The 13,052-nt window shown below is 40.5% G+C and overlaps 1 protein-coding gene across 1 annotated transcript in view; it reads left to right on the top strand.

Moving 5' to 3' along the window:
* The first annotated feature begins 1,857 nt into the window (after window positions 1-1,857).
* The window catches only part of FAM81A (family with sequence similarity 81 member A), an 82,424-nt gene continuing 71,229 nt past the window's right edge, over window positions 1,858-13,052 (top strand). The window contains exon 1 of the mRNA XM_027852084.1: window positions 1,858-1,923. The gene's annotated coding sequence lies outside the window, so the exon portion shown is untranslated. The remainder of the gene's footprint in view (window positions 1,924-13,052) is intronic.

Genomic DNA, 13,052 nt, shown 5'->3' with positions numbered 1-13,052 from the left:
CTTACAAAAAGACTCACTCACACTTGACTACTTCTGCAAATGCCTTCAAGATAGTCTTCTTTTCTCCATTGCTCAAAGTAATACAGGAGATTTAACATTTTCTGAAGAGCAATCTGGCAATATGTTACATTGCCACCACCAGTAGTTTACCTATTTCTCCCACCATTATTGGATTTTATAATGTTATTTTCTTTTTGTCTTTTCTTTCTTTCTTTTTTTTTTTTAAGCAATTGTGGTTAAGTGACTTGCCCAGGGTCACACAGCTAGTAAGTGCAAGTGTTTGGTCTGAGGCTGGATTTGAACTCAGGTCCTCCTGACTTCAGGACCTATGCTTATTTTATTTTTTATTAGTGTAACAGGAGTATAATATCTTAAACTTGTTTTAGTTTGCATTTCCTTAATTGTCAGTGAGGCTGTACTCTTAAAAAATTGTTTTATTATGGATATCTTCTGGTAGAAACCTTTTCCCTAAACTTTCTTATGTTGTGGTTAGCTAATAATGTAGCTTATATTCCCTGAAAACAATACTGCATACATTTATATATGCAGTAGAGTTAATACTTAATATTACTGTTAGTATTTTATAATAAGTATTATTATTCAATGGCAATATCATCCAAAATACAGATGAATTTTCTTCATATAGGAAGCTATGTGAGTAGAGAGTTCTTTAAAAATAGCATAAAAAGAAAAAATCTCTGTCTCTGTCTCTGTCTGTCTGTCTCTGTCTCAGTCTCTCTGTTAACTGTGCAAGTCATTCAATTTCTCTGGGCCTCTATTTCTTTACCTATAAAATGAGGGCTTGAACTAAAAGACTTGTAAGATCTTTTCTAGCTCTATACCTATGATTCTATGCCCTGTGGTGATTGCTTTTGAAAAGGATGCTGCTGATAGGTGCAATGCCAGTAAGATTTGTAGATGTATAAAGTGGGTTGCCTCGTGCATCACCCTCGGAACACAAAATACAGACAGAAGTCTGGAAAGGGTTTGGTAGGGGGTGGGGGCATTGGAAGGAGGCAGTCAAAAGACAGAAGAATGAATTCTGAAGAGAACCCACATCCGACGGAGGTGCGAGCATCTCCTGCTGAAGGGCGTGCAAAGTAAAGGATGCAGACTAAGTGAGGCACTGTCTAGGGAAGTAACGAACTCCAGTCTCAGCCGCGGATTGAAAGGTAATTCATGAACTCCCCCTTTCCTCCTCCTGCACTAAGTATTCATTCACCTTGCTCAGGTGAGGCGTGACCACTGCTTACTAGTCGGAGGGTCAGAGCTACGGGTCCAATCATAGCAAGCCTTTCTCCCCCAGTGTGGGTTGTTGTTGTTGTTGGTTTTTAAAGGGCAATAATTATTATTTTTACGGGCCACGCGGCGCTGCATCCTTCCCTGCGGCTCAGCCCGCTCCACCTCTGGGATTTATTTTCCTACAGGAGAAATCCCCGCCCCGTCAGCTACGGGGAGCTCGGTGGGGGGTGGGGGTGGGGGGGGGACAACAGCGACGACTAGGGGAGGCTATTTTCGGTGTGGGAACGGGAGGGAGGAGGGGCAGTGCAACCTGTCAGGGGCTGGGGTTGGCGGGGAAAGCCTCCACTTCGGGCTGCCAAGCAACCGCGTCCAGGCAACGGGCTCCCGGAAACCGCTTGGCTCCGGCGCGCGCTGTGGGTCCGGGGCGGGTCTCGAGACGCCTAGGAGCGAACCCCCCGGGGGGGGGTTTGGGGGTGCTGGCACGCGCTGGGTCTGAGGCAGCTAGACGCGAGCCGATTGGCCGGCGCTTCCCGCTGCAGGGGAGGGGGGGGGTGTCGGCGGCGAGGGGCGCGTGCTCCGCTCTTGGTTCGCCTTGGTTCGGCCGCTGCCGCCGCCGCCGCCGCCGCCCAGCAGGGAGGCTGGAGGAAATGGGTAGCCGCATCCCGCCCGCCCCCAGTGCCGGTGAGTGCTGCTCCCGCCGGGACCCACCCGGGAGGCGGGTGGGAAGGAAGGAAGGGAGGCTGCTGCTGCTGAGACGGCGTCGGCGGCTTCGTAGTCCCGTTCCCCCCCGTTCCCCCCCAGCCCCCGCCCCAGGAGGAGGGGGGACGTCTGGGGGTGGGGGTCGGGCACGGGTGCGGCTGGAGCGCCCCCTCCGTGACCGTGACCTTGGGGCAGCCGCCTGGCAGGACGGAGGGGCGAAGGGCTGCTGCCAGGGAGAGCGCGTGATGGACGGAGGGGCAGAAGTTGGACCCTAAGAAAACTGACATTGCATTGGGACTTGGGAGTGTTGCATGCTGAGAAAACCCCGATAATGTTGCTTTTCCCCCCTAAAGCTGTTTCTTTTGAGTTGTAATAGAGAGGGCATTGGCGGGAGACCTGGATTCTAGTTTGGCCCTTACCACCAAGTCATTGGGTGACTTTGGGCTATTCATTTCACTTTTAGTATAGGACGACAACAACAAAGATTTAGATTTGTAATGTACCTTCGACTCCAACCCCATCATTTTTGCTGGGCTTCAGTTTCCTGGTCTACACAATGAGGAGGTGGGACAAGCTGATGTCTCAGGGCACTTCTCAGACCTCAGTTTCCTCACCTGCAAAATGAGGGAGGTTGGACTAGATTATCCCTAAAGTCCTGCCTCTCAGGCTTCAGTTTTCTCATCTGAAAACAGAACTAGCACTTACCTCACAAGGTTGTTGTGAAGATCAGAAAGCACTTTGAAAACCTTAAAGTGATGTATAACTCAGTCGTTATTATTCTAGTTCCATCAAATATCCCCCTCCCCCCCTTTTTTTTGTTAATGTGATGGGAGTTAAGAGAAAGAGCACGCTATTTAGAAGGGAAAAAACAGATTGGAGAGGGAAGGGTTTAATTACCTATCTCACTTGAAAAAAACAGATTGGAGCCAGAAGGGTTAATTACTTTTTTCACTTGGAAAAACAGATTGGAGACAGAAAGGTTAATTAGATATCACTTATTTTTGTGGAATGGAGCAGGAATTTAGAGAAATGCCAGTACATTTATCAAAGATCATTGTGGGAGCAGTCAGTTTGACATTGTCCACTTTTTTGAGCTATCTATTTAGCTGTCTAAATCATCAGCAGAACTGGGAACCTCTTGAGTTCTTGGTTTTCTGAAGTGTAAGACCTGAAGGTAACTTTGCATTTTTTCACAGGTAAAATCAAAACCCAATAGTAGATGAGTCTGGGAATGATGTGAGTCATTTCTTCAATATGTATGAGGGTTTTGTTTTTTTTTTTTGCATTCAGCTTAGTCTCTGTATGGTAATGTTAATGATTTAACATGAATAAATTGAAACTGCTAGGCTTGACAAAGGTGGATTCAGTTTTAACAGTTTTCAGGAACAGGTGCACAGATACAATTTAGTTTTAAAAATTTGGGTTTCAGATTTTAAATTCATGTTTAACTATCTCTGAAAGGACATATATTTTGTAATTAGAGCCATGCCTAGGATATAGCAAATCAGCTGATGCCTGGGCATTGACCAGAAGTCAAAGGAAGACGCTAGAGGAGGAGAGAGAGTAGGGAGAGGACATGGGAATTAGACTCAACAATTTAATACTACAAAAAACTTACAGAGCTCAAATCCACATAATTAACCCATAATAAACTCCTCATCTTAACTTAAGCAAAACAGGTGGTTCTGCCCTTCCTCATTTCTTCACAAAATTCTTAGGTTTATCTTTTATGACTTCTGTCTCGAGGCAGATTGTGTAGTGGAAAGAGCGTTAGAAGAACTGGGATCTAGTATGACCTTGCTGAACTTGTATTACCTACTTTGTAAATTGGGAAAAATTCTTACCTGCCTCACAGCTTTGTAGTATATGGATTTAAGTGAATTACCATCACCATCTTACCATCTTACCACCGATATTCATTTTAGCCCATATGTATTTATATAAATGAGGGACTGTGGTGTGGGGAGGAGCATTCTGTATGATTTACCATCCCTCCTACCCCTGGGAAATGCCCTCTAAGTAAACATAAAAAAAAAAATCTAAAAGGGTGCCAATTTGGAAACAAAATATTTGTCAATTTAACTATTGCTAAGAGAGAGCTGTGTTGTATAAAGGCTAAGGGTCTGGGCTTTGGAGTTTGAGAGACATGGGTTTAAATCCTGCCTGACTTTGTGATATGGGTCAACTCACTCTCAGTTTTTGTTCAGTTGAGTCTGATTCTTCATGACCCAATGGACCATAGTGCCCATGGACTTTTCTTGGCAAAGATACTGGAGTGGTTTGCCAATTCCAGTTGATTGAGGCAAACAGAGGTTAAGTGACTTGCCTAGGGTAATATAACTAGTAAGTGTCTGAGGTCAGATTTGAACTTGGGTCTTCCTGACTCCAGGCCCAGAGCTCCACCAGCTGCCTCAAGGCAACTTTTTGAGACTATGAGTTCTACCTCTGATTCAGCAGAGGGAATGTCCCACAAGGATGAATTCTCCTCCCAGTCTTTGCCTTAGCTTTCCTTTCTCCCCTCAAAAGTTTCTTTTGAAGTCCAAAGTCAGCTTCCTGGAGAACTAGAAAAGATGGTATTATTAATTTCTATGCTACTCTTCTACCTACCTTTTGTGACTTCAAGTTTTCCTCTCTACCCTGTCTCTTGCTGTTATCCTTACTTAGCATCTATGTTAGTTACCCATCCATCCCCTGACTTCAAAATTCTTCTACTCCTGTGGTTTCTGTCACTATTCTACTTCAACCATTTTGGCCACATGTTGGAGACTTCATCTTGATACTCAGAACTGCTCTACCTCTAACCTCTGCTGTCTTCTCCTTTCTGACCATAATCTGGTTTACCCTTCATGTCCCACTTTTTCATGGAACTGAAATTGCTTTTAGCTTTCTTTGTGACCTCTTTTCCTTTGACAGTGTATTACTATTCTTCCAGTCGATCAGTCCCCAGCTGGCTCCACTTGTCCTCTAGAAGGTAGAGTTGCCATTTCGATGCAGTCCTGTCTAGCATCCTAGAATCCTTTACTTCCTTGACCTTCCACCAGTACCCCATGCTAAACGCCAGTCCTGGATTCTTTCTGTTTGATTTCTCAACTCTCAAATATGTACTGCCAAGTAATACTTTATAGTTAAAAAATGGCTGACTAGGTCCCCTACAGATTCATGCTACTGTCCAACTGGACAGTTACTGCTGTTGCTTATACTTTTATTTACCTCTTGTTAACTTGTAACAGAGACTATTCCATACCTTTTTATATTTCTTTTTTTTCTCCAATCTGCCCTCCCACCTTTCTCACACTTATAAACTTGCTTCCTACTTTACTGAGATGATCAAGGGTATCTTGCTTGAGCTCCTCCCAGATAGATCTGTAATCTAATTAATTCAGGAGTTCCTTCCACCAATGTATTATCAAAATCCAATCAAGTCTTTCTGAAAGTTTGAGGTAGGGTGTTCACCTAATGAGCTAGATATCTTCCTCATTCCTCCCTGTGGCATGAGGCTAACCAGTGTAACACTTTAGCCATCTATTTGCCATTATAATGTCTTCTCATATCCTTTGCCAATAGTCAATAAATATTTGTTAAGTGCCTACTCTGTGGATGTATTGTGCTAAGCTGGGAATACAAATAGATAAAGACAATCCTAAGGAACTTAAAACTTAATGGAGGAAAATAATACACAAACGAAAACTGAAAAGGGGGAGGGCTGCACATTCATATTCATAGAGTGGAAACCAAGCAGAACATCTGGTGGGAAATGAAGAGTTAACTGAAAAGTTGCTTAGCCCCTTACTCTTTTTTTTTTTTTTTTTTGGTGATGCAATCAGGGTTAAGTGACTTGCCCAGGGTCACACAGCTAATAAGTGTCAAGTATCTGGTCTGAAATCAGATTTGAACTCAGGTCCTCCTGACTCCAGGGACAGAGCTCTATCCACTGAGTTACATAACTGCCCACTCAGCCCCTTAGTCTTAAAGGAGAGGGTGCTGAGAAGGTGTTGAGTATCAAAAGCTGTGTCAGTCTGCATGAAGATGACATTTCAGGTCTTGAGTTTATCTTGAGCAAAGCCTGATGTTCCTAGATTTGAAACCAAGCTGAACAGATGTTGGGAAATGAGCATCCTTTACTCCTGTTCTTCAGAGTTCCTTGTTGGATATATGCTTATGTCTACCACACCATTGCACTCTGTATGGTGCTTATCTTTAGTTGTTTTTTTTTTTTGGTTTTTACACCATTTTATTTATTTTTTTCATCTTTAGTTTTTGACAAGTGTTTCAGGTGTCATTGTCATACATCAACACTGGCAAAATGTGTTGAAGATATATATGCCAGAGGTGGGGAACCCTTGGATGAGGCCCTTTGATTGAGCCAAGTTTTACAGAACAAATCCTTTTATTAAGGGGATTTGTTTTGTGAAGTTTGGATTCAGTCAAAGGGCTGAACTTGAGGACTTGGAGGGCCACATGTGGCCTTGAGGTCAAAGGCTTCCCACCCCTGAATAGACCTTTACTGTTATGGGAAGTTTGGTGTCAGCAAAAGTGTTTTACAATTTACCAAAACAATCTAGTCTACCTTCCTCTTCCTTTTCAGCTCATTTTCTATCTGGAAAGTGTGTTCCGGATGTGTATACTTTTAGACAAGAGGGTCAGCTCAGACACATGTTGAAATCTGGGCAATAGACATCTAATCATTTCATCTTTCCTATGTGTATGGAGAGCCAAACTCCTCTGAGCTCTTCATCTCTTCAGAATTTCTCTGTATTATCATTCAACTTTTCTTACTTACTCACCATAGAGGAAAGGGTTTTCCTTTAGCCTTTTTAAGGCTAAATTCTCTGTAAACACCCTTGATCGTAACCCCTCCTGTGACATCTAGGACATTGTTGTCAGTTATTTCCTTTCTCTACAACCTCCAAACTCTCCATTGGTTCTTTCCTCATTGTCTGCAAAATATGCTCATCTCCCTTACTTTGAAAAAGTAAGGAGAAACAATACCTTTCCACCCATGGAACTATCCTGTGCTGAACAAAATATTTTTCCTTAGGTGCTTCAAGGATTTTATCTGTGTGGATACTAACTCACAAGTCTACTATATTATAACTCTCTCTTGCTTTAGTAATTGGGTTTTGTTAGTTGTAGTTAAAATTAATTACCTGGTGACCAGTTCTCTAGAATGGAAAATTAATGACACTCTTTGAATTTAGCTAGTCTGATTTCTGGATGAAAACATAGAACTCCTTATTATGCTATACCTAGCGCCTTTCCAACTTAGTAAACTATAAGTTACCTGAGGGTTGAGGAATGTCTCACTTTTTTATTTGGATCTACTGAAGGTAGAACAGTGCCTGACTCACAATAAAATACTTAATAAATAAATAAATCCTTCTTTATTGATGGACTTGCCAGAGCTCCATTTGTAAAGTCTTTTAGAACCTATATACACACCAGAATGGGGCCTTAGAGTAGCAATAAGACTTTAGTTTAGGAAGGTTGAACCAAAGTATTGATAAAGCAATTTAACAAAATTGTATTCTCACTTTGAAGAATTGAGTTTAGGATAATTAAAAAACATTTTCATTTTATAAATATGAGAGGCTTTTTTCTTTTTCTTTTTTAGCATATCCTCTTTGTATATAATAGCTAGTGAAAAAAATTTCCCCAAAACAAAAACCCAGAGTGCCTGACAACAGAGTAAAAAACCACTGTAGGAATTTTTAAAAATAGCTGGGTGTGACAAGAACAGTTTAATTCCAGTTACCACATTCACCTCACAGCCTATTGAAACTCTTTTTGTCTTTTTCTTTCCCCCTCTGACTCTCACCTTTCCCTCACTCATCTTTTCTGTCCTTCTCTCCTCTTTCTTAATTTTCTTTCTTTACCTCTTTGTATATCTCACTTTCTTCCACTTTCTCCCAAATTTTCATATATATTAAATAAAGTTTTATGTCCATTTTGTGTTTTTAATCTAAAATGTGTTGAGTTTGTTTTTCTCTTAAATCTTTTTCCTCCACACCACAAATGGCTAAACTAAAATAAGTTGCTGTTGTTTGTATGTGGCCAGCAGTTGGTTTCCTTCTCTTTCCTTTGCTTCCCCCCCCCCCCCCCCGCAATCAGAGGGTTCTTGATGAAAAAAAAAGTTTATTTACTTGTGATCTCAATTGTTTAAACAAGCATTTCTTGTTACCTTTGAGTACATAAAAAGTAAAGCAAATGTAAATAAAATGTGTTAAAAAAAGGGGCAGAATTTTCATTTTTTACTTAGTAGGAATTGTTTTGCTAAGATAGAAAATTTATTCTCTCTCAAAATGTTTTTTGTTTATGTTATATAGTGGTCAGCTCTGTTTTTTCACAGAATACTTTGGTGGGAGATTATTTTCTGAATAAGGTAGAGAAGTTAACTGGGAGAGCCTGCTCTGTTGCTTAGTGTAGCTTCTAAAAAAAAATGTGTTTATGTGGGAGAGAATGTGTGGGGGGTTGCTTTCACATTATGGGATTCTTAAAATTGTTTAACTGGGAAGATGTTATTCAGACACTCCTGGTGCCTTAAGCTTGTTTTTTGTTGATTTCAGTTTTTTTCTTTTTTTAATTATGTAGAGAAGAGTTCACGATCCTTCTCCTTTCTCCCAAATGGTTATAAAATTAATTTACCAAACCCTAGTGGTTACTTCAGGTAGAAGATATTCACTGTCATAAAATTAGAGACTTTTTGGAGTTGAAAGAGATGTTAGAGATCATTTAGTCCAACCCCTTCACTTTAAAGAGGAGTAAACTAACAGATGAGTTTTTCTATGACATAGTTTAACATAAAGACAAGTCACAAATAGTGTATACCCTGTGCAACAATAAACAAAGGCATAGTTCTCTATAGAAAAGATTAAGATTGTAGAAAAATGCTTGCTCCCCCATGTCTGGTGCACTTACGATGTACACATTAGTTTTTAGACAATATTTTTCTGTTTTTGCATATTTGGCAGATTCCTTAACTTTTGAGAAAAATTTTTTTCAAATGTTAGAAAAGCTGCCAAATATGGTTGCTGCATGATTATTATTATTATTATTTTTAAAAGCAACCTGCCCTAAAAAGTAATATTCAGACTTTTGTTTTCTACTGAAGGGCCAGCTGGAATAGCCTGCCAAACTTGCAGATGGAATGGGACTGTCTTTTGGCAAAGGAGATATCACTCAAAGAAAAGGAAAGACACATTTGAAACTATAAATTTAAAGACTCAAAAATCAAATCAACAAATATTTATTGTGCATTTATATGTAAAGCACAGTTAAGCACCATGGAAGATAAAAGACACATAAAGACATTTCTGCCTCCGAGATCTGCTAATAGTCTATTTGGAACATTAAAACAAAAGACATATTTAATCTTTTGCATAAATAAAGGATGAAATCAACTGCAGTTGATTTAAAAAAGTTGACTCATGTTTTGGTGAACTGTGAGCTCAGTATAAGAGAGCAGTGATATCTGACAGCCAAAAAAAAGCTAATGTACTCTTAGGCTGCATTTGTAGAAGTATGGTCAGGCTACATTTGGAATATTGTGTTCCATTCTGTGTGCTACATATCATAAAGAACGTTGATGAACTGGAACACATCCAGAAGAAGGTGACTGGGATAATGAGAAACCTTGAAACTGTGCCATATGAAATCAGTTGGAGATGTTTAGATTGGAGGAGAGAAGTTTTAAAGCAAGATCATTGTCTTCAGATGATTAGAGTGTGGTTAGAAAGAAGAGGGTTTAGACTTATTTTGCTTGGCCCAGTAGGTAAAACTAAGACTACTTAGTAGAAACTAGAGAGACAGATTTCAGCTTAATAAAAGTAACTTTCTGATTATTAGAGATGTCCAAAAATGGAATGGGTTACCTTATAAGTTGATGCAATCTCTGTCACAGAGGGTCTTCAAGAGGAGGTAAACATTCTGCAAGTGATGTGGTCATAGAGGGGATTTGTGTTTCAGATAAGGAGTCAAACCAGATGACCTCTGTGTGTCCTGTGATTTCTGGCTCTGTCGTGGAGAAAATAGGGAAGGCCTCAGGAGGTATTGCCAGTGGCAAATCTGGTATTGCACCAGTCATAGAGGAGCAAGCATTTTTGTACAACCTTAGTTTTTTCTGGAGCCAGCTATGTCTTTGTTTACTGTTGCACAGAGTATGCTATTTGTGACTTTTGTCTCTGTATACACTGAACCATCATTGCCCACCCCTTTATTTTACTCTGTGCCAAAAACCTTCAGTATCTTGCAGCAGATCTCTTTGCAGGAGACTTGCTCCAGTACATACATGATATAGGAGAACACAGACATAAATAGGGTTATCAGATTTGTCATAGCTGCAATAATCTGCCACAAAGAGTCTCTATCACGGTCAATTAACTGTACGGCCAGTTTAAGTAACAGCCAGTTGAAGAAGACCTGTGCCTAGGCCTATGTCTCTTCCTCTTCCATGCTGCCTGCAAACTCCTTAGAGTTGGAAAGAGGTTTATAGGCAGTTTATTGCCTTCCTGATCTCCCAGCCCATCTGCCCTGCCTTCTTATAAGATCATGAAGTGACTTGCTCCAGATCATAGAGGTTGGTAAATGACAAAATCTAGACTTGAACCCAGGTTCTCCCATTCCAGACCATTTCTCAGATGATTACTTGGCATGTTTTGCGCCAGGCACTGTGCTGGAAACAAAATGACAAAAATGAAATGGTCTCTACTTTTATGGAGATTAACTTCTTTTGGGGGAAATATGTGCTCATGTAAGTAGATAACAAAATAAACAACGGTTATTTTTGGAGGTGAGATAATAGTAACTAGGGTTGGGGGGAGGAGCAGGAAAAGCCTCATGGAGGAGGTAACCTGGGCCAAGATTTGAGGGAAACTAAGGATGAGATTTTCAACAGAGGAGACAAGGAGAAGGGAGCACAGTACAGGCATGGGGGCAGGCTTTGCAAAGGCAGGGATTCAGGGGATAGACTATTGTGTGAGTTTGAGGAACAGCAAGTAGGCCAGCTTGGCTAGACTATAGAGTGTGTGAAAGGGAACAATGTGTACTAAATCTAGAAAGATAGACTGGAGTCAGATGGTAAAGAGTTTTAAATGCCAGACAGAGGAGTGTGTATGTAATCCTCCAAGTGACAGACCCACTCGAGCTTCTTGAGCAGGGTGACATGATCAGACTCGTTCTTTAGGAATATCCCATTGTTAACTATGTGGCATATGAACTGGAGAAGAGAAGGATTAGAAAACCAAATAGGAGCTTGTTTTAATAGACCAGGTAAGAGGGTGATAAAGACCAAAACCAATGTAGGTATGGAGGCAGAATGATCAAAACTTGGCAACAATTTGGATATGGGAGAGAGTGAAGGCTAGTGAAAAGTAAAGGATGAGTCTTAGGTTGCAAACCTGGGGGACTGGAAGAATGGTGGTTCCCCTGACAGAAATAAGGACATTCAGAAGAAGAGTGGGTTTGGGAAAGTTAATGAGTACTGTTTGAAACGCACATGTTCAGTTTGAGATGCCTATGGGACATTAAGTTGAAAATATCCAATAGACAGTGATATGGGACTGGAGCTCAGCAAAGAGAGTAGGGTTGGATAGGTAGATCTAGAAATCTTCGTAGAGATGATAATTGAATCCAGAGGAGCTGATTAAATCATTAAGAGTTATGGAGAGAGAGAGTAGTGCTCAAGACAGAACCCTGGGAATATGCCTATAGTTAAAATGTGGAACATGGATTATAATTCAGGAAAGGAGACCCAGATCAGCCAAGTAGATAAGAGGGGGAACCAAGAGAGACAAATGTCATAAAAGCCCAAAGATGAGGGTATTCATGAAGAGAGGGTAGTCAAATACTGTTGGGAGATCAAGAAAGATGAGAATTGAAAAAGAGCCCCTGGGTTTGGCAATTTAGGAATCATTGGTACCTTGGGAGAGAGCAATTTCAGGTGAATGATGAAGTCATAAACCAGATTGTAAAGGGTTATGGAGTGAGATTAGAGGGAGCAGAGGCCATGTATGTAAACAATTTTTTTTTCTAGGAGTTTGGTTGTGAAAGGGAGAGGAGAGACAACAATAATTTGAATGAATTGTAGGGTCAAATTTCGTTTGTTTTTGTTTGTTATTTTTCTAAGGGTAGGGGAGACTCGGCCATCTTAATAGGTAGCAGGGGAGGAATGAATAGAGAGGGAGAGACTGGAGATTAGTGAGAAAGTAGGGGTGATTGTGGGAGCATTCTGCTGGAGATGGTGGGAAGTGGAATCAGGGGTAAAAAGATGAGTCTTGTATTTTCTTGGAGACTAGAATAAAGGAGGACAGAATGATGTTACAGAGTTTTGAGACGTAGGGTAGGGGGAGAAGTGGGAGCACAAGGTACATGACCTATTTTCTCAGTAAATTATGGGTTAAGGACTTCTGCTAAAAAGGTAGGGGTGATATGGGAGTGCTTAAGAAAGTGGGAGAGTTAGGGAAGAGTGAAAGAATCGCCTTGTAATGAGGACCCAGTTGAGATCAGGTAACATAAAATTTCAGCAAACCTGGTCACTGTGGTTGCGTGGCTTCCTCCAGTCAGCTACTTCTTTATTTTTTTTAAAAAGTCTTATTGATTTTTTTTAAAACATTGCTGTCACTTCTCAGTTACTCTCTCTCCACTTCCATCCAATAGAAACCTTTCTTGTAACAAAGAAGTAAAGTTAAGCAAAACAAATCAACACATAGATCATATCTGATAATATGTACCTAATTTTGCATCTTTAAGGCCTGTTTTGAAATCAGTTCTCTGAAATCTCAAAGGTCCTTGCATTGATCAAAGTTTTGAAGTATTTCAAAATTTTTTTGGTTTGCTTTTACAATATTGTAGTTACTGTATGAATTGTTCTGGTATTGCTAACTTTACTTTGTCAGTTCAAAAATATTAGCTTTTAAAAATTTTTCTTACTGCCTTGTTTATTAAGGTTTAATTCAGCCATTCTCCAAATGATAGGCACCCATTTTCCTGACTATGTAGCTAAATTTTAAAAAAATATTTTGTTCTTTTTTTTTTCAGTTAGCAAGCATTTATTTTATCTACACTCTCCCCACCATCTCCCTCTCTCCACCCTGATTGAAAAAAGAATAAAAACAAAA

Source organism: Vombatus ursinus, unplaced genomic scaffold (genome assembly GCF_900497805.2).
Source record: "Vombatus ursinus unplaced genomic scaffold, bare-nosed wombat genome assembly UNPS02009205.1, whole genome shotgun sequence".
In the NCBI taxonomy this organism is placed as follows: domain Eukaryota; kingdom Metazoa; phylum Chordata; class Mammalia; order Diprotodontia; family Vombatidae; genus Vombatus; species Vombatus ursinus.
Note: the sequence above shows the minus strand (reverse complement) of the source record. Positions and strands in the feature narration are given on the sequence as shown.